Below are 22,265 nucleotides of genomic sequence, written 5' to 3'. Positions count from 1 at the left end.
TTACCACTGAGCCACCCGGGAAGCCCAGGAGTGCATCTCGGCACCAAAAAAGTAGAACCCCTCAGGAGGTTGAGGAGGTGAAAGCATGAAAGATAATAAGCCAAAAGGAACAAACTCCTCAATAGTGGACAGCACTGTTTTCAAACCCTAGAGGGCTGTCTTATGGACAGGTATGAAATGGTTTTATGTGAGTCCAAAGAAGAACACTGATACCCTTAGCAGAAATCGTGGAGGATCAGAGTTCTGCTCAGAATGAGAAACATTTTTCAAATGCCACAGCTGCCATAGAAGAGGTTAGATGTTTGTCACTGGAGAGCTTCATCAAGTCATTCAGTTATTCAACAAATGTTTATTAGACAGCCAAGCACCAAACTGTGCACATAACCAACAAAGCAAATGCATTCCCTGTCTTCAAGGAAGGTACCTTGAATAAAACAAATTAATAAACAGTTTCAGTGACAAGAAGTATTCAACAACCTCGAAGCCTTAGATAATCAGTTCTTGCTGATGGCCCATGTAGGAGACTGTAGCTTGGTTCCTGGCATGCCACATGCATGCTCATTCTGGAACAAGAATGAAGGAACTCAGGACAAGAGAAGAACAAGAGTGATGTCATTGAAAGCTTTCCCTTAGATGAGGCTTATCTACTCACATCTCATTGGTTAAAGCACGTCACATGGCCAATGCCAAAGTCCATGGACTGTACCAAAAATACCGTCTTGCCACAAGGGGCGCTATAATGACACAGCAACAGTCAAGTATGTATAACCCTATACAAGAAGGTGGGAGCAATCAGTTCAGTTCAGTTCAGTTGCTCAGTCGTGTCCCACTTTTTGCGACCCCATGGACTACAGCATGCCAGGCTTCCCTGTCCATTGCCAACTCCCTGAGTTTACTCAAACTCATGTCCATGGAGTCCGTGATCCCATTGAGCCATCTTATCCTCTGTTGTCCCCTTCTCCTCCTGCCTTCAATCTTTCCCAGCATCAGATCTTTTCAAATGAGTCAGTTCTTCACATCAGGTGGCCAAAGTATTGGAGTTTCAGCTCCAACATCAGTCCTTTCAGTGAACATTCAGGACTGATCTCCTTTAGGATGGACTGGTTGGATCTCCTTGCAGTCCAAGGGATTCTCTAGAGTCTTCTCTAACACCAAAGTTCAAAAGCATCAATCCTTTGGGGCTAAGCTTTCTTTATAGTCCAACTCTCACATCCATACATGAGTACTGGAAAAACCATAGCTTTGACCATATGGACCTTTGTTCGCAAAGTAATGTCTCTGCTGTTTAACATGCTGTCTAGGTTGATCATAACTTTTCTTCCAAGGTCGGAACAATATCAGGAACAAAAACACACTTTATCCTTGAATTAAGTCTGTAGAAGTTGAGAGAACAAGATTTTGTGGACTATGTAACTCTTTGAAGGGGCTCAAGGATGAAGAAGACTATTTTCTTGACAGTCTTAGGCCAATCACTTGTTCCTTTCCAAAATCATTCTATATTTACACATATACTTATATAGAATAACACAGTGTGGATGTTTATAATTTAGTTAACTCTGGTCTAAGGACATGGTTTTCTTGCCTGGGGAGAGAAATGAAAAAATAAACAAACTTTCCACTCAGAAAAGAAATCTCCAGAAATTTAAATGAGGTAAATGAAATTTAACAGTTGAGAAATTACAACTATGAAGAACTAGGTTAATCCAGGAATGAAACAGAGTGAATCAGGAAAAAAAAATATAAGAAGCTGAATTTAATTAAGGGACCAAGAAGGAAGATATTAGTAGCTGTTCTCTGTGAGGAATAATAAATGAAAGATTGTCATTTTTGGTTATAAAGGCCTAAATTATGGTCTTCTACGTGCCTCCCTTCTCAAAAAAGAATGAATTTAATTTATCTGTAAAAATTTCACAAATGGAAGGAGCCAAGGCAGGCTGACTACAGTTGGTTGATTTGTTTGTTTATAAGAAATTCTACTGCCTTGGCTACTAGAGGCAAAGTAATTCCCAAATGGGGAGAAAAGAAATGTCCTTTTTTCCTAAGTGTGGTTGGTGAACCAAGAGAAGTTGTTTGAGGCAGAGATGGGCACTGAGCCTAAAACACTTCATTGCTCACACTGCGTAACTTCAAATACATTTAATTCCTGTGTTTGGGGAGGGTTTTTTTTGTCTGTGTGTGTGTGTGTATGTGTGTGTGTTTAACCTCCTGGTGCAAAGTCATTCTATAAAAACTTTTGGAATCTTGGAATCAACATGCCAAATGCACCATGCAATGGCAGCGTGATAACCACTAGTTCAGTGATTTTCAGTCAAAACCCTTTGTTCTCTTCAGAGGAAAATCACTATTTTAATATTTTAAAAACATTGTGGTGATTATAATAAAATCACAACCAGCATTTTCCTCTAAAGCTGTGACCAGGGCCTTGTGTATGTCACTCAGTCACGTCTGACCCTTTCAGTCCCACGGACTGTAGCCTGTCTGGTTCCTCTGTCCAAGGGATTCTCCAGGTAAGAATACTGAAGTGTGTCCCTTCCCCAGAGGATATCCCCAACCCAGGAATTGAACCCACACCTCCTGCATTATAAGTAGGCTCTTAACCACTAAGCCATCAGGGCCCTAGTTTGGCCCAATTAAGGGTGACTAACATGAATTCCTGGAGAAGGCAATGGCACCCCACTCCAGTACTCTTGCCTGAAGAATCCCATGGATGGAGGAGCCTGGTGGGCCACAGTCCATGGGGTCACTAAGAGTCAGACACGACTGAGTGACTTCACTTTCACTTTTTACTTTTATGCATTGGAGAAGGAAATGGCAACCCACTCCAGTGTTCTTGCCTGGAGAATCCCAGGGACAGGGGAGCCTGGTGGGCTGCCTTCTATGTGGTCTCACAGAATCGGACACGACTGAAGCGACTTACCAGCAGCAGCAGCAGCAAGGTGAGTTCCAATCTTTCTGGATCTGTAAAGTAACTGTTTGCAAGGCAATGTTGGTAAATGGGAGTTTGAAGCCTCTTTGGAGTTCTGTGTCCACAATGTGCTAGCCATGGGAACCTGACCAGTAACAAAAGCAAAGGCTTACAGAGCACTTACTGTGTGCCACATATGGTTCTAACTGTTTACATGCATTAACTCATATAGTCCTAGCAACAACAAGATGTAAAGTAGGCATTATTATTATTCACATTTGTAGGCAGGAAAACAGAAGCACAGTAACTTGCCCCAAACATATAAAGATTTTCTATAAATCAATAAACACAAGACAATAGAAAAATGAGCAAAAGGCATGAATAGGTATTTTATAAAAGAGGGACAAATTAGGGGTATGGGATTAACAGATACAACCTACTACATATAAAATAGACAAGCAACAAGGTTATGTTGCACAACACAGGAAATTATAGCAATCATCATCTCATAGCCTATAATTGAGTATAACTGCAAAAATACTGATTCACTATGCAGAAACCCTACTCCTAAGTTTACAAAAAACATAAATGTTTACATTTTTGCAACGAAAGGACACACACTGAAATGTTCACAGACGCATGATTTGGGAAAGTCCTAAACTGGAAACAACCTGAACGTCATCAACAGTAGGACTAAGAATCTTCCAACACTCACACAATATTCAGCAGTAACAAAGAATTCCATCTCCAAGCAATGGCATGGATGAATTGTATAAGCAATGTAGAAAACAAGGTCTGGGACTCAGAATAGAGATGCGTGCTGGTATTTAAATCACATTCCAGTTTGCAAATTTAATCTCTAACTTTAAAATTCAGGAGAAGGGGTGACTTTGGGGAAGGAAGATGGGGAGGACGTTTGATGAGGAAGAGGCCGGAAAGTCTAGTGGAGGTAAAGACCTACTCCTCCATCTAAACCATCTAAACCCCACTTCTTCATTCCTGTCTCAAGAACTGGGTGAGAGTGAATTGCTTGACGAGTTGCCCTTCTTCAGACTTCCATGCGTCATCAGACAAGAATGTATTTGTTCATTTTCTATATAAAGTAAATATTGAGGTATTACTAAAACTGAGTTTTTAAAAATCAGAAACCAGGCCCCGGTTTGCACCCTTTCCTAAGAAATCAGAAATCCAAATATACAATAATGTTATGTTTAATAAAGTTAAACAACTTTAAATGCTATAGACTTAGAAATACTCTAGTACAACAAACTGGTGATTTCAATTTCGTTTTTCATTTAAGTTATCTGCCCAGTCTTAATCCAGGAATTGCCTTCAGGTAGTTGTATTATTGTTTCCTTTTTTTCTCTGTCTAATTTTCTGTGATTTTGAATGAACAAGTATTACTTTATAACAAAACAAATGCCAAAGTAAACTTTAAAATCCAGCTTAATCCTTAATACTGGGATGTGGAAGTTTAAAAACAGTATTTAGTCCTCACTTGTGTGTCATTGGTGGCCTGTATGCTTTTTTCTCCTCTGACCTGTTCAGTAAATTCAGTAGAGAATTTTGCTATTTGAAACTTCTACTGAAACCAAGCATTATGTTACATGGCTGTGGCCCAGATCCCACCTCTTTTCGAAGGATTCTGTTCCCTGATCAGCTGATCTTTTTCTCTGAATCCATCAAACACTTTGAGGGTAGGGCTTCCCTGGTGGCTCAGTTGGTAAAGAATCTGCTCGTAATGCGGGACACATGGGGAAGATCCCCTGGAGAAAGGAATGGCAACCCACTCCAGTATTCTGGCCTGGAAAACCCTATGCACAGAGGAGTTTGGCTGACCACGGTCTATGGGATGGCAAAAAGTCAGACACGACTGAGGGACTGACACGCTTTCACGTGATAAGGGCTTCCCGAGTAGTGCAATGGTAAAGAACCCACCTACCAAGGCAGGGGATTCCAGTCTCGGGTTCCATCCCTGGGTCAGTAAGATTCTGTGGAGGAGGAAATGGCAGTTCACTCCAGTATTCTTGCCTGGGAAATCCCACGGACAGGAGCCTGGTGGGCTATAGTCCATGGGGTCGCAAGAAGTTGGACATGATTGATCATGCATGAAGCAGCTGTCATATGCGTAGAACTTAGTGGTATCCATCTCTTGACTGATTAAATGATTTACTAATTAAGTACCTCAAAATTTGATTCCACGGTTTTGGCTTTCCTTATTCTCTATTATAACATATAACTGCAAAGGTAATGTGAAAATTACAAGAAAAAATTAATGATACACCATGTAGGGGTGCCATTTCAAAGATTCTAAGAAATAACATTGCATTTCACTGACTTTAAGGTTTTTACATCTTAATATTTATGAAACTGAGATTACACGACAATTGATAGCATCTCACCATTGTGCTCGGCCAAGAAGTTGTCATGAGGCTGATGTCGCTGCCTGCTTGTGGATGGACTTGCCTGTTGCTGCATTTAGTGTGTACTATATACCAGGCGCTTTCCATGTAATAAGAAAAGGAGGCCATTTTCACGATTTTACAGAAGAAGAAGCTGAGGCTAAGTAACTCAGGTGACATCACAGAGCTCATTCTGCAGATCTAGGATCTGAACCCTGGCAACTGGGATCTGGAATCTGCCCTCTTGAGGTGTGTCATATGTCCTGAATGTTTATTTTGGAAGAATTCACTTCACATTCTCTTTCCAAGAATGAGTAGGGCCTAAAAGGTATAAACTATGAACCCAACAGACTTACAGTAACCCCAGGAATTGACCTTGGCCATGGTTAACAATTAGAGCACAGGATGGTACATAATGAGTGCTAATTATGAGCAGTTCAGCTCAATGAACTATGAGCCATGCCATGTAGATCCACCCAAGATGGACGGGTCCTGATGGAGAGTTCTAACAAAATGTGATCCACTGGAGAAGGGAATGGCAAACCACTTCAGTATTCTTGCCCTGTGAGAACACCATGAACAGTAAGTGAATTAAGACAAAGGGGAAAGAGTTCATCAGTTGGGAGATCAACTTCTGTATGTGGCACCCCTATTCCATGCGATGCCATAAAGACCAAGATGGACATCAGCTAAGTAAGTCTTTTTTACTGAGGGAAAAGAGATTGCAGAAACTTACCATGTGAGAGCTAAGAGGGCTGCATAGCTGAACCCCAGAACTGGGCACTTACCCAGGGGGGAAGAGACAGCCCCGGGCCAGAACAGACCTCTCTCCCATAGAGGTGGATCCCAAAGAGGCAGCAGAGGAGTCAAGCAGGTTGGACGCTTCCTACAGGCATCTTGCTCCCAAGAGGGAGAAAGGCAGACCTAACGGATAATCTGAAGACACACTTCTCAGCTCATTCACAAGTAAGTCCAGTCATTGAGCTTCCCAGGTGGCTCAGTGGTAAAGAATCTGCCGGCCAATGCAGGAGATGTGGGTTCAGTTCCTGGGTTGGGAAGATTCCCTTGGAGGAGGAAATGGCAACCTGCTCCAGTATTCTTGTCTTGAAAATCCCATGGACAGAGAAGCCTGGTGGGCTACAGTCCATGGGATTGCAAAGAGTCAGACACGACTGATCAACTGAGCACACATATACACACTGACACACAAGTTCATCCACTTCCCTATGCAGGCAGAGTGTCTCTACCAATCAGAACAGCTTCCAGGTAGAGTGAATCCAGAAAGGCAGGCTGACTCCAGATAAGGAACAAGAGCTGGGAAGGGCATTCAATCCTCCAAAGGATGTTTGGACACCTTCCTGATTTTCAGCTCTAAGACAACAGGGAGCGCTGTCTCCAGTCCACTCCTGTATCTCCAGGGCCCACTTTGTGCCTGACACAGACTAAGAACTAAAAACTACATGATGCTGGAATAAATGAATGAATGACCACAAACACCAGAGCTGAGATCTGAAGCCCTGCCTGAAATCAAGGGCCGCAGTATGAGATAAAGTTTGCCAGCGAAACATCTTCATCATAAATGTATGCAGGACGAGAAAAACAATTACACTGAGAACTGAGCTTTTAAGCCTGGAGTTAGTTTACTAAATGCAATTATAACAGTATCATGAATATGGGATTTAAATACCTTATGGATAATTCCTAGAATGTAAGTATCTTTTCAAGGCCTGAAGAGAACCCCTAATCTCTTCTTCATTTGGAAGAGATAGACCATAAACTCCACTGGACTCTTCTTTCTTATGAAGTGAATATAAGAAATTAAGCAAGAAAAGAGAGATTAATATCATGAGACAGGGGGGAAAAAAACACAGAAGGACTTGATGTTCACCTGGTCCTAAATCCAGCATTGCTGGTTGTATGTCCTTTAAGAACTTCCTTAACTGCTCTATGTCTGTGTGCAAAACAAAGATAAGATATTCAGATCTCCTAGCACAAAGTTTATCAATAAACGCCATGATTTTTATTTACCTCTTCATACCTCCACCTTATTTCCCATGCTGTCTAATACATTTTCCCAACTTTGTACAAGTTAGCCATTTTTAACATGGAATTCAAGCATGGTTTCATTTACTCAAAGTCGCTCAGTCATGTCCAACTCTTTATGACCCCATGGACTATATAATTCTCCAAGCCAGAATACTGGAGTGGGTAGCATTTCCCTTATTCAGGGTATCTTCCCAACCCAGGGATTGAACTCAGGTCTCCCACGTTGCAGGCGAATCCTTTACCGGGTTTCACTGAGTCTCTGTCCTAATCAGTCTTTGATCCATTTGTTTTGACATCTTCTGTGTCCCAGAGGTCAGATCTTGTTTCCACATTGAGGTCTCTCATGGTCACAGGATAGACACAGAAGGGAACTGAGGTATCATATTTGCAAGCTAGCCATTTTAGCTTTTTATAATAAATATTGTTACCAATATATTGAGATATGTCAACTTGATCATTTTAAATATTCAATGCTTTTTTTTTTCTTTTAGAGCTAAGTTGTCTGAGCTTCAAAGTGTTCTATAAAATACACATTACTACCATAAAGGAGAAAAAAAAAATATATATATATATATAGCGAGTTCTTTCGGAGTATCATAACAAACTCTTTTATAAGAAAAGTATTATAAAAGTCAGAAAGAGAACTCACGAGCACCTTTCAAGACTTTTCTCATCGTTTTGATTCTATTTTAAATCTGGAATCAAAACAAGGCTCAGAAGTGAGAAGGCAGCCCTGCCGGTTTTCAGGGACAATAAGGCCACACTCTGGAGGACTTCAGCAGGGACTCCGAGAGGAGAGAGCTACTAGAAATAGCAAGTGCTGCTTGAAGCTGCAAGTTCAGGGTAGAATGTAAGGGCGTGAGAATCACATTCCAAATGTTCCATCGACCTTCCTCGTACACCGGGAACCTGAGCGTGTGAGAATCGTCAGGCTGAACTGTAATTTTTCTGTTCTGCACATCTGTGGGCCCCTTTGGGTTAGGGCTTACACTTTACTCTTCTCTGTACATCTCCACCCAGGTACTTACCATGGCTGCTATCTAGGACGTACCCAGTAAATGTTTCCACTGAACTGACAGGGCTAGAGAGAGAGAGGTAAAGATCCATTTTTTTTTTTTCTTTTTCCTGAAGAGCTTGAACCTCTCAGGATCCTTGAATGAGGCCTAAAAGAGAGAAACAGCAAGATTCGCTTGTCAAAGCATCATCAGCTTTGGTCCCTGCAAACCTGAAATCAAAGAGAGTGCCACAATTTCCCATGGCCCCGAAACTTTTCTGGCACTCAGCAGGGTCCAACAATTTGAACAAGAGGACCACTTCAGGGCTGCAATATTGCAATTTTTGCAGCACTGATGTGTGTAATTTGGGGCAAAGCTTGACACAGGACCCGAAATAAAAGCAGCATGTTTTCTATGGTTGTTTATCCAACATAACAAATGGACCTTGAAGTATGAGTCTGGAATTGCGGTTTCATACATACTCTGTGTGATCAGTCTCTCAGTCATGTCCGACTCTCGGCGACCCCATGGACTGTAGCCCTCCAGGCTCCTCTGTTCACGGGATTTTCCAGGCAGGAATACTGGAGTGGGTTGCCATTTCCAGGGATTCTTCCTGACTCAGGGATCGAACCCATGTCTCTATCTCCTGTACTGGCAGGCAGATTCTTTACCACTGCACCTCCTTACCAGAATCAATTAAGCAACATCACCACCAACACAGGGCCAACCACGCCATTAGAAATCTTGAGAGCCCAAGGTACTTTCAGGGCCTTTCAAAAATATTGTAATTTCTTTTAAACTCCCAAGAAATACTGATTTGGGGGGCCTCAGAAAATATTTAAATAAATAAAAATAATATCAATATATTCTGGAGGAGGAAATGACAAGCCCTTCTAGTGCTCTTGCCTGGAGGATTCCATAGACAAGGGAGCTTGGTGGGCTACACAGTCCATGGGGTCATGGGGAGTCAGATCACAACTGTTTGACTGAACATGAACACACATGCTTCTTTATGGCGATGTAGGCATGCCATATAATTTTAATGTTTAATTAATTACATAAGCAATATGGCAGAAGGATAGGTCCTATAAAGGCAAGAGTTAGAACTGAAACTTGTCACCACATGTGCCGTGAGTATGTCCAGTGTTACTAAGGGGAGAAAGTCCTGTTTTCAGAAAAACATCCCATAGTCTATTAATCACAGAGGCGTGAGTCATTTTCAAGGACACACAGATAAGGTTGGGAGTTGGACAGGCTGGTGGGGTAGGCAGGTGACAGGTGCGCTGGCTGGGAGGAATCACAGTCCTACGTATTTTCTGGATATGACCATCATTTTTCTATTCTCACAAGCCTTCTGCTCCAGCTAATTAGCAAGTCAAAAGAAATGGAAACAATTCTAGACCTCAGCACAATCAAATTAGAGGAGTTATTTGAGGATACCATTTTCACACAGTGCAATCACACTCCCTTTGTTTTGGTCAAATGAGTGAAAACTATCTTTCATACCGAACGCCCTCTCCTCTCCCAACCAGCTCTGTGCACAGCGGCAGTTCATATCTGCTCTCATCCATTATACACGTGATCTTTTCTATGAAGACAGGGATGCACAGTCTACAATTAAACGACACTCATGCAGCTTTCTCTACAACAAGGACCTTTTAAAAATACATTGATTGTTAAGGTGATTCAGCACTGAAAGCCAATAGTGCCTCATCTAAATCAAGACTTGGAAAGTTTATTAAAATTGGATTTTTAACCTGATCCCAATTTCCTCTGCTTATAAAGAATCCCATCGGACTCCTTAATATTCATGCTATTAACCTGAAAGTTTCAAATGGCCATTAAGGGAGGAAAGGCTGAGGCTGTACAGGGGAGCCTTACAGATAAAATCAGGTTGAGCTCAGGAAGGTAGAGTGACTCTGAGTCCTCGATGTCTTCCGAGGAAGCAAGCCCTCTCTTTCTCTCTCTCTCTCTCTAATTCTCCTTCTCCTGACCTCTCTTCCATCATACATTTGAGGAAAAGTAGAAAACCGGAGATAACAAAAACAAACATTAACTATTCAAGTACAGAAAGCACTGGGCAAGGAATCTTTTTCATGGCAAATAGATGGGAAAAAAATGGACACTGGCAGATTTAATTTTCTTGGGCTCCAAAATCACTGTAGATGGTGACTGCTGCCATGAAATTAAAAGATGCTTGCTCCTTGGAAAAAAAGCTATGACAAACCTAGATAACGTATTAAAAAAAGAGATATCACTTTGCCGACAAAGATCCATATAGTCAAAGCTATGATTTTTCAAGTAGTCATGTATGGATGTGAGAGTTGGACCACAAAGAAAGCTGAGCACCAAAGAGCCGATGCTTTGGACCTATGGCGGTGGAGAAGACTCTTGAGAGTGCCTTAGACTGCAAGGAGATCAAGCTAGTCAATCCAAAAGGAAGTGTTAGTTGCTGAGTCATGTCCAATTCTTTGTGAGCCCATGGACTGTAGCCCACCAGGTTCCTCTGTCCATGGAATTCTGTAGGCAAGGATACTGAAGTGGGTAGACATTCCCTTCTCCAGGGGATCATCTTGATCTAGGGATCAAACCTGGATCTCCCATATTGCAGGCAGATTCCTTACCATCTGAGCCATTAGGGAAGCCAGGAAATCAACCCTGAATATTCACTGGATGGACTGATGCTAAAGCAGAAACTCCAATCGTTTGGTCACTTGATATAAAGAGCCAACTGATTGGAAAAGACTCTAATGCTGGGACTAAGGGCAAGAGGAGAAGGGGGTGACAGAGGATGAGATAGTTGGATGTCACCAACTCAATGGACATGAGTTTGAGCAAACTCTGGGAGATAGTGAAGGACAGGGAAGCCGGAATGCTGCAGTCCATGGGGTTGTGAAGAGTCAGACAGGACTTAGTCAGTGAACAACAATAACAGCAACAAAGATGCTAAATAAGAACAAAATAACCAGTGAATACTTTCTTATTTACCTAAGCATAAGAATATTGATCACTGATCGATGAATGCTGGCCAAAATCAAAAAAGAGAGAGAAGCTAAAACACCAATCCTTGCGAGTGGCCAGATCTGTCTGGAGTCATTTGGGGCAAGAGAAGCTTGTGACAGAGACTCAGGGCTGCGGCCTGAAGTTCTAGTTCCCTTTTAGGGCTTGTAATGGGGGAACTAAGTAGATCAGTTAACCGGACTTTGGCTCCCAGGGTGCAAATGGAATCACTGCCAGTCTCACTTTGCATCTCACAAATGAGTTGTGAAATCCAGACTGTGGGCCCAAAGGCACTTTGAACTCCTAAGGAAAAGCAATCATACCAACTTAGGACATCAAAGTGGCTCCCTATTTTGAAGAACTTGCGATCTGCGCGCTGGGCTTAGCTGCTGGTAGGAGCTTAAGGACTCCAGTACTTGGCAAGGGTATATTTGAAACTACCATTTGACCTGCACAACCTCATCATACATGATTTTATAGGGCTTCATCGAATGAGGCAGGAAAAGTACTTTTTTTTAGAAGCTAATGCAAATTTGAATGTTAAGGCTTTTCAAAGAGAGGTTTTAAACTGACTTTGTTTTTTTTTCCAGGTTTACTGAGATGTAATCAGCGCACATCATTTTAAGCTTAAGGCATACAGCCTTCTGGTTTGATTTATGTCTATTGTGATATGATTATGACAATGAGTTCAGCCAACAGACACCTTCTCACATAAACCCAATAAAAGGGAAGAAAAGAAAAACAGAAAAAAAGGCTCTTTGTGATGAGAACTCTTGGGATTTACTCTATTAGCAACTTTCCTACATACCATACAATCGTGTCAGCTATAGTCATTATGCTGTACATTATACCTCTGATATTTATCTATCTATTAACTGGACTTGTACTTTTTGACTACCTTCCTCCACACCCAGCCCCCAACCACAAGTTTGATTAAAGTGACTTTTAAAAATACATATGTGTGTGTGTGTGTGTGTTCAGTGGCTCAGTTGTGTTTGACTCTCTGCAATCCCATGGACTAGAGCCCACCAGGCTCTTCTGTCCATAGAATTTCCCAGGCAAGACTGTTGGAGTGGGTTACCATTTCCTTGGGCTTCCCAGGTGGCACTGGTGGTAAAGAACCACCTACCAATGCAGGAGATGTAAGAGAGGACTGTTAGATCTCTGGGCCAGGAAGATTCCCTCCAGGAGGAAATGGCAACCCACTGTAGTGTTCTTGCCTGGAGAATCCCCATGGACAGAGGAGCCTGGTGGGTTACAGTCCATGGGTCACAAAGAGTGGAACATGACAGAAGCAACTTAACACAAAGGTACTCCAAACGTATTTTAAAAGTTCTAAAATATTATGGCAATATTAGTCTGGCTCAAAGAAGCGATCAGGATCATTAAAACTTCTATAATCTTATTTTCCAAAATAAGACTTGGCCTTGGCTTCCCAGATGCTACTGGTTTTATTAGACAGCCAGAAAATGCTGATCATCGTTTTGCTTTCTAAAAGGACAGTGGGTAACACTACACGAGAAAGAGGTCAATTTCCTACAGGATTTATTGCTTAGGTGGGTGTGTATTTTTAATCTGAGCAAAGTTAATGAGAGGTTTTTTACACTTGAAGGGCAAATTTGATTTCTTCCAAACATTTATTTTCCAATACTTAAGATATGGAAGAGCGACTGAAATGTCATCTAAAATAAATTACTTTGACACTCATCTGGCACGTTTTCTTTTTCTTTTATTTAATTTCTTAACGTATTGGCTGATCTGCCTTTTAGGGCCACTAGTTTGGGCTCGGATAGAGAGACAGCCTAGCTTCTCCAAGGGGATTCCTACCCCGGGTCCCTGGAAACCTTACATCTGAAATTAGAGTGAAGGCTGGTCTAGTTCTGACACAAAACTTCCCAGGTACAGGAACGCGGGGGAAGGGGACAGGGGGACCGGCTTAATTTCAGAGCTGACGTTTGCAATCCCGATGCACTAGCGAAGGCAGAGCTAAAAGCTCTGCGTTCTCAGGGTGAATCCGCATCCGCTCCGGGGACGCGAAACCGAAGAGGGAGGGAGTGAGTGTTCAATGGCGACACCGAGCGCTGGGGAGCCGGGTCCTCGCGCGGATCCTCGCTCCAGCTGCCAGGCCGCCGGCGTCCGGGTCCGGCTGCGGTGCGAGTGGATGGCTCCCTTCGCTTCCTGGGCGGCGCAGGGAGCAACCGATGCCTAAGGTGGGCACCTGCCCTGACGGAGATCGGCCGTGCTGACGCACGTGGGAGGATCCGGCGAGGCCGGGGAGTGGAGGAAGACATGGGCTCCGGGTTAGGACCTCGCCTTCTCTAACAGGAGAGACAGTGGAGACAGGATGTCCCAGGTTCGCAGGGACGGCCATCACCCAACCCACAACCGGCCCCACCCTCCCGGGAGGGAGCGCTGGTCCCCTCCCCAAGTTCCATCCCCACCCCCAGCTTCCCAGGGCTGAAACCCCGGGAACCTGCTCCAGGGAAGGGGCGGGACTGACTCGTGCCGTACCTGTCGGCGGGATTTCCCGAGCCCTGCCCGGCCGCCCCGGGAGCAGCGTGGCAAGCCGGACTCCGAGCCGACCCGACCCCGGGGCAGCACCGGAGCGGACCGGGCAGCAGTGGGCGCTCGCGATCCTCCTCGGCCCGACCCGCTCTCCCTGCGGGCCGGGCCTCCTCTGTCCCCTCCTCCCGCTCCCGCTCCTCCCTCTGCTCCTCCCCTCGGCGGCGGTGATAACCTCGCCTCCCCGCCTGCAAAGTCCCCGGCGCGAGGGCAGCCGCGAACCGCCGCCACCGCCGGGTCTCCGCGGGCGCCTGTGCCGGCGTATCGCCCGCCGGCCCGGATCGTCCTGAAAAAACTCGCTCCGCAGGCCGCCGGGGCTCCACGGCGCTGCCCATGGCCAAGCCCAGGAGCCGACTTCGGGCGCCGGACCGGCTGGACCGCCGAGGCGCGGCTCAGGTGAGTGCGGCGCGCGCTTGCGGCGGCGGGGGTCGCCAGTGTGGGGAGCGGCAGGACCCGGGGCCATCGAGGTGCCCCGACCTGCCGTCCTGAACTTCAGGGCGAGAGCAGAGCCCAAGGTGAGTGGAGGCTGGCGCAAGTAGGGTGCACGTAGGTGGAGGAAGGAAGGAGAGCCCAGAGCTTTCCCCATCCCACTAGCCTCCTGACTTCGTCCCTCAGCTAGGCAAGTCTTCAGGGACTGGTTTTTTTCAAGCAGGTTTCTGACTTAGTGGATTTTTTTCTCCTTTTTTCCCTTACCCCCTAGAAGAGTCAGGAGGTTTGCTTCTGCCCGACGCGTCTCTGTCTCTCTAGGACCGACCGTGGGGGGCAATAGGAGCGCAAAGCGCCGCGGAGCCTGGGTACCACTCTGGCTGGCAACTGGGGCGGTGATAACAGCAAAAAGTCCGTCTTCAGGGAGCATCCAGGGTGGGGAAACCTCAGTGCGGTTAGCTTTGGGAACGAAGCAGAGATGGGACATCTCCCGAGGGGCGGGGAAAGCTCGGGAGGAGAGAGAGGGAAACGGCGGACAGACAGTAAGTAGCCTAGCCCCGTCACCCCCGCCGATGCCAAACATGCACGGTTCTGGTTTTTCGTGTTACTTTTTACTTTTTTTTTTTTTTAATCCTGCGTCTGTTTCTATTTCGAGCACCTTGGGTGGTGACGGCAGATGAAGGTGAGGGGAGGAGGGGCGCCAACCCGCGGTGGAAGCGCGTAGACCCGGACTCCGAACCGGGCACACTCGCGGAGCCTGAAGTCTCCAGGTGCGACCTCTGGCCCAGGCGGCCGACTGCGCGCGGCTCGCGCTTCTGACCCCAACCTGCCCCGGACGCCGGCCAAAAAAAAGAGAGAGAGATGGAGAGGCGAGAGGGAGCGAGAGCTGGGATGCAGGGCGCGGGGCGGGTGCGGGGAGTGTGAGGTGAGGTGTGCTCTGCTCCGCGGCGGTTTGCGAGCTCCGCGAGTCTTCCATCTCCTCCCCTCGGCGAGGCGAGCGTCCACGCTTCCTCGCGCACCCAGGCCCCTCTCTCGGGAGGGGATCGCACCCCTCTTCCTCCGCCCTCCACTTTGCAGGACCAGTCGGATCCTTGCTTAGCCTTGCGTGAGTCTCGCTCCTCCCCCCCCCCCCGGCGCGGTCCGCTGGCTATTTTTATCCACTACTTGTACAGAGATGCTTTCGGGGGGGATTCTGGGGAGGCGACTCCAAATCTGGTGTCTTCTCGCTCCGCTCCCAGAAGCGGTCCCCTGCTAGCAGGGAGCAGCCGCGAGGAGCGGCCGAGGGATGAAGACGGAGCTCTGGAAACCCCGGTTTCACCTGCCTCGCTTCTCCGCCTGCCGCTAGGTGCGGGCGCGGATCTTCAAGGGTCCCATAGCGCCCGGGTGCCGGTGCTTAGCTGGCTTTTGTGACCGCAACCCGTTTACACTCAGGATCCTTTGGGACCTACTTGGGCGTTATTGCTCTGCAGCCACATCTTACCCTATTTTGTTGAAATGCAATTGCCCACTATCGTTCAAGGGTTAATTTCAGGAATGTTATGTTAAAAATAAAGAAATAAAAAGAAGGAAAGGACAGGGAGATAACCCAACTTCTGCCTCCTTGCATTTCTAAACCCCATCCTTTGGCGTTCTGAATTATTCTTCCTTTCTGCTTCCTCGGTACTGATTGGGTGCGACTCGAATAAGCCTGACCGAGTGAAATTCCAGGAGATGAACGCTTCAGCTGCAGATCCCCGCGTTACTCTTTGTATTTCTAGCGCTTAGATTTTTTTTTCCCTTTCCTCCCATAGGATTGCAGAAATAACATATTGAAATGGCCCGTTGTGTTACATAAGATTTTCTCCAGCGCTCGGCAGAGCAAAATCAACTTCTCATGGAGCGTATCAGGGCTTCAGCGGGTCCCTCTAACTCAGCTGAGTTTGCCTGGGATCAACAACTTCGTGACTAAGCACTCTTAAGTCGAAACAGTTCATTACCCTGGCAGCATACACTGAGGATCCCTTTCTGAGGCATCCTGAACCTTGCTTTGGGGGCTTCGGATTCAGGCCAAAGCTGCCTGCTGTACAGTGCACTGTAGCTTTAAGATGAGAGATTCTTTGCTTGGGAAACTGGTGAGAAAGTGATACCTTGAACTCTACAGGGGAGAACAGGAAAAGCCCATGATTCTAGCTGTGTTGTTGGTGTGCCTTGTGTGAAATTTCAAGTCTTCCCCGTTGTTGTTCAGGAGTCCTTTACTTGTATTCTCCCATGTAATTGGGGATGTGCTTTTGTTCTGAAAAGAAGACCGTTCTCTTACTGGAAATGTCCAGAGAGCTCCTTGAAGGGAAATGCAATGTGGAAGCTTTCCTTATCTTGAATTAAAATTTGATGATGGCTAGAAAGAGGCTCGGAGAAGGCAATGGCAACCCACTCCAGTACTCTTGCCTGGAAAATCCCATGGACAGAGGAGCCTGGTGGGCTGCCGTCTATGGAGTCGCACAGAGTTGGACACGGCTGAAGTGACTTAGCAGCATCAGCAGCAGCAGAAAGAGGCTAGGGAGAGGGACGGGCTGATGTAATGTGCTTGATTGGTACACAGTGGCTTTTCCAGAACAGAGCATATACCCAGGGTGGTCCAAACCCACAGTGAGTCCTGAGCCACGTTCTGGCTATAGAAGGCAGTTTGGAGAAAGGCATAGGTACTGATATCCTGGTGGAACTGAGTCTGTATTCAGGATCAGGGCTGAGAATTCAGGCTCCAGGGCCTGCTTCTATGCCAGGGTTCTTGTGTAAGAGACAGTCTTGGAGGAGTAAAGGCAAGTAGCAACTTTGGTGAGAAGCAGCAGCCTTCTCGCTGCTCTGTGGGAAATGAAGTGACTTTCTGGCTGTTGCTGAAAGCTGTAACTTTCCAGCTGGTGTTGGAAAAGATCTGCGTTTTTCCCCATCACTTTGATGTAAGTATCTTCCTTCAACCCCACTAATGGCCCAGTGTTTCCCAATCAGGCCAACCTTTTCCAGTGGGGAATGGCAACACTGCTAGCTGGATTTGGAACCAGCTTCTTGCCTCAGGACCCTAAGCAAATGCTTTTTCCTCTCTGAGCCTCAGATTCATCCTCTAAAAAACAGAGCTTGAAAGATTATTATGAGAAAGTGGGAAGATACATGTGGAGAGCATTTGGGCAGTTCTAAAACACTGGTGAAAAACGGACTGGGTTTCTTAATTTCCTTTTCCTGCAAATTTCATTTGATCTATTTTAATGCTAATTTTCATTTTAGTTTGTGAATGTCTATGTGAATTACATACTCTAAATATTCAATGAGGGAGAGGATTTCATGTAATGGGCCAATATCTCCTGATTATTCCACCTGAAATTCACCAGCATCAGGCCTCACTACTTCTGAGAACCATTAGTTTCTTATTTGTAGAATCAGAGTTAAAGTTTTTTAGTGCTATTTTTTTTTTTTTTAGCTTAATGCATTTTGTATATCAGAAGGAAATGTATGTTTCAGGAAGGGCCTTAGTATTGATTAACGGAAAAAGGAAGAATGTTGCAGATTGGTGTTAGCAGTTGGGAAAAGGGATACATGATCAGTTTTAGAAGATGACCTGGGTCTCCATTGTCTAATCTGTCATCTAGCATAAAGCACTGTCTCTCTGTTGCATTTTTGGTGTTTAAAGTCCCCAGGTGCTATTTAAGTGGCTTAGTAAATGCTCAAATAGTAATTTCAAAATAAGTGAATTAATGCTTGAACTGAATCTTCACAGAAAGCTCATGGGCAGATGGCAACATTTCTATTTTAAAGATTTGGAATCTGCAGATTAGAAAAGTTAATTAATTTTCTAAAGGTACAGTGGATTCCAGATTGGAGTTGAGGTCTGCCTGTTCTCATTCCATTCTGCTCTTCAGCCTGTGTTGCCCTCTCTCCCATCACCACTTAAAATTCTCCTGATCCATAGTGGACTTTTGCATTTTGTAAGGTTTCCAGCAATCAAACACCCTTCTTCTTCAGGGAGGTACCAACCTTCCCTCAGGGAGGTACCAACCTTCCCTCAGGTTGGTTTCACAGTAGAGAATCCACCTGCCAGGTGACATGGGTTCCGTTCCTAGTTGGAGAAGATCTCCTAGAGAAGGAAACAACCCACTCCAGTGTTCTTTGGAAAATCCCATGGATAGAGGAGCCTTGTAGGCTACAGTTCATGGGGTTGCAGAGAGATGAACGGGACTTAGCCACTGCTGCTATTGCTGCTGCTGGTAAGTCGCTTCAGTCCTGTCCGACTCTGTGTGACCCCACAGACGGCATCCCACCAGTCTCCCCGACCCTGGGATTCTCCAAGCAAGAACACTGGAGTAGGTTGCCATTTCCTTCTCCAATGCATGAAAGTGAAAAGTGAAAGTGAAGTCGCTCAGTCGTGTCCGACTTTTCACGACCCCATGGACTGCAGCCCACCAGGCTCTTCTGTCCATGGGATTTTCCAGGCAAGAGTACTGGAGTGGGGTGCCATTGCCTTCTCCAGACTTAGCCACTACACAACAGCAACAGCTACCTCCCCTCATGGAGGGACTTTAACACAGGGTGGGGCGGGGCGGGGGGCTCTTTCTCTGTATCCATATGTCTGAGCTCTGAACTGGGGCTCAGCCTGGTGATCCCACCTGAGACTTGGAATCTCAAAGGACTGACTCAAGGACAAAAGGACAATCGAGCGTTTATTTACCAGCGTGAGTCATGAATCAAGAGGCGTCAGCTGCAGCCTCAGTGTCTTAGGATGTTCCAGGGGCAAAATCCTGATGCTTCCAGGGTCTCTTCATTCCTTCTCATTTCCAAGACCGGCTTTCCAGCTTCTCATGATTTCCTCGAGGTAACTCATAGTCTTCAAGTAAATTCCTTCTCTCTCGGATTCAGTCAGTCTTGTAACCAGCTGATGTCAGCCTCTCACAATGCATCTTTAGGCCTGCCTCCAGCATGAAGCTTTCTCAGCTTCCTCTACCCACAGGGAATTAAGTTTCATAGCTTTTTCAGGCCCTTAGAGGAATATTTACTGGGCCATAGTATGTCAACAGTTATGTGATACTACCAGAGTTCTAGAAAAATGAATACATTATTCTTCCGAGAAATAGCCTGAACATAACAGAAATAGGTCCCAGTGGGCATTTTTTCTTTTCTTTTTTTTTTTTAATGCTGTGTTTTTTTGGTAACTTTCCAGCAGGGGTCGCTCACTCAAATGCCTTCAGCAACCCGGCAAGTAAATAGCCAGAGTGAAACAGGCCTGGGGACAGGCTGGGTAAGGGGGATGTCTTGGCTCTGACTCAGCACACAAGCTGGGACCTCAGGCTCTGTCTTGCCGAGTATGATTTTATTTTCCAAGATAGGCTGTGAGTTTACAATTTTATGTAGAATCGACTGACGTAAGTTGTTGTGTTAGTTGTTCAGTGTGTCCAACTCTTTGTGACCCCATAGACTGTAGCCCACCTGTAGGCTCCTTTATCCATGGGGTTTTTCAGGCAAAGAAAACTGGAGCAGGTTGCCATTTCCTTCTCCAGGGGATCATCCTGACCCAGGGATGGAACCCACATCTCCTGCACTGGCAGGTGGATTCTTTATTGCTGAGCCACCAAGGAAAGCCCTTGACTTTTAATTGTGTCTGTGTGTGTGTTCAGTCATATTGGATTCTTTATGATCCCATGGACTGTGGCCTGCCAGGATCCTCTGTCCATGGAATTTTCCATGGACAAAATGCTGGTGTGGATTGAAATTTCCTACTTCAGGGAACCTTCCCAACCCAGGGATCAAACTCCAGTCTCCTATCAGGAGCTAATTCCGTATTTTTAAAATAATACCATGCGGACCAAACAAAGCACGTCTATAGGTAGACCTCCTTCCTCATCTGTACCTGCATCCCACAGGCCTCCAGTTTATGGCCTCTTGGTTCCAGGCATAGAAAAGAAATTGGTGGGACTACAGAGGCTCAGTATAATCAGTATTCATAAGCTCGAAGCAAGAGTGCATCAGGAGTGGAGTTTTAGCAGCGTTCCTGTGAGTTAAATTTTGCGTTTACAGAATTTCTCTTTGTGGTGTTATCTTTTCCTTGTCTTGTAAGCAGCTACACCGATCACATTTATGCCCTTAACACATGTTTATTGAGTTCCAGTCATGTACCAAGCACTGTTCTTCTCACTGGTGACACAATAGGGGATAAAACAGATGGAAAGCTCTGCTCTTCTGCTTGTCTTCAGTGGAAGGGACAGGTAAAAGCAAGATGGAGAAGGACCGTCCATCTTAGGTCAGACTCTTAGGTGCTAAGAATAAAGATGAATTAGGGGAAATGTCAGGGTACCAGGGTAACACCTTTGGCAGGGGGCCAGGAATCTCCAGGTTCAGTCTCTGATCCAACATAACCAAAGTCAGGTCTGACATAAAGGACATAAAGGATTTGAGGATTTGGGAGTTTGGACCTAGTATTATATTCTGGGAGTTGCTATTGTGGGTAAACCCCTAAGAGCAGACTCTTCTTTTAGTTTTAATGAAGTCACCTCTTGAGCCCATTCATTGAGTGTACAGCAGGTGGTAGGTGCTACATTAGATGCTAGAATCCATTAACACAAAATTTCCAGTCCTCCAGGAAATTGTAGGCCAGTGTGGAAGACATGAACAAATGATCACAAAAGAGATTATTAAAGTGAGTGACAAGGGTGAGAAAGGAGTTGTAACCACTGAGTTTTGACACTCAGAACGCTGACATTCAGCATCTTTTTGACTTTTTTTAAAAAGATTTTTTTACTTTTTAACATGGACTGTTTTTAAAGTCTTTATTGAATTTGTTGCAGTTTTGCTTCTATTTTGTGGTTTGACCTGTTGCCTGTGAGGCATGTGGGATCTTAAGTCCCTGACCTGGGATCAAACCCAGGTGCCTAGCATTGGAAGGCAAAGTCTTAACCACTAGTCTGCCAGGGAAGCCCCCATTTAGCACCTTTTTAATGGACCATCTGAGATGTACCAGGAACAGTTTAGACCTGTGCTTTTCAACCTCCCCATTATCAATAAAAAATTTTTGAAGCTTTTTTTTTCCTTTTAAACATGGCCGTGGCATTTTGTATTCTTAACCAAATTTCATTTTGTATCAAGAAAACTGAGTCTTTAAAAAAATCTTTTCTAAGTGTGAAATGCACTTTGGCCCTTTGAGACTCCAGTACATCTCCCTCTCCAGTCGACTCGACTCTGCCATTGATGCTACCCTGTTGTTGCCAGGGTAGCTGCACAGAAGCGGGGGGGCGGGGGGGGGAGTTATTGTTCTTGAGGAACTTACAGTTTAGTATGGCAGTCAGATAAATGAGCAACTTTTTGTGTATGAACCAAGAAATGCATCCTGTTTGGGCCTTTGCTTGTGGCATCAGGTAGGCCTGCCTTTGAGAACAACTTCTTTCCAGTCACTCGGTTTCCTTCTTTCATGGCAATCCTCCTTCCCACAGCATAGTTTTGCAGCCATAATGTTTATCTGGAGTCGTCCTGTTACTTCCTTGGTTCTCGTCCTCCCCACCTTTAACGCCCCCGTAAGAATATACACCCAGTCTGAGCAGGCATCTGGAGCCTCAAGTTTGTTTCTGCCACTAGTTTGTAGAACAGTGTGTCTGGTTCCAAGTAGTTGCTCAGAAAGGAAGCAAGAGGCAACATTTCTGCCTGGGGGAACTGGGAAAGGCTTCATGGGGGAAAGAAATATTTAAGGAAAGGGAGAGGCTTGCAGAGAAAAGCCAATGAAGGCTGATGATACAAGATAATCAAAATACGGCCCCAAGCCATCCCATTTGTCCATTTTAGAGATCCTCAGTGTGGTCAGTCCAGGTAAATAGTTGGCATGTTAAACACAAGCCCTTCCCTGAGTAGATTCTGGCAGCACAAAAGCACTCTGGCATGAAAAGCATGAAAATGATTTAAAAAGAATGAAAAAATGGAAAA

The 22,265-nt window shown here is 45.3% G+C and overlaps 1 protein-coding gene and 1 long non-coding RNA gene across 3 annotated transcripts in view; one reads left to right on the top strand and one right to left on the bottom strand.

Moving 5' to 3' along the window:
- Positions 1-13,927, bottom strand: part of LOC120862221 — a 28,409-nt gene extending 14,482 nt beyond the window's left edge. The window contains exons 1-3 of the long non-coding RNA XR_005720716.1: positions 13,860-13,927; positions 8,382-8,516; positions 7,196-7,258 (exon numbers count right to left, since the gene is read on the bottom strand). This is a non-coding gene — a long non-coding RNA (uncharacterized LOC120862221). The remainder of the gene's footprint in view (positions 1-7,195; positions 7,259-8,381; positions 8,517-13,859) is intronic.
- Positions 13,928-14,096: 169 nt separating this feature from the next.
- The window catches only part of HS3ST1 (heparan sulfate-glucosamine 3-sulfotransferase 1), a 35,962-nt gene continuing 27,793 nt past the window's right edge, over positions 14,097-22,265 (top strand). The window contains exon 1 of one of the 2 annotated variants that reach the window (XM_040238342.1): positions 14,097-14,306. The gene's annotated coding sequence lies outside the window, so the exon portion shown is untranslated. Of the gene's footprint in view, positions 14,307-14,338; positions 15,107-22,265 lie in introns of those variants that run through there. The other variant, XM_040238343.1, reaches the window with a different exon arrangement.

This window comes from Oryx dammah, unplaced genomic scaffold (genome assembly GCF_014754425.2).
Source record: "Oryx dammah isolate SB20612 unplaced genomic scaffold, SCBI_Odam_1.1 HiC_scaffold_3, whole genome shotgun sequence".
Lineage (NCBI taxonomy): Eukaryota > Metazoa > Chordata > Mammalia > Artiodactyla > Bovidae > Oryx > Oryx dammah.
The sequence above is the reverse complement of the archived record's forward strand: the minus strand, read 5'-3'. Positions and strand labels throughout refer to the sequence as shown.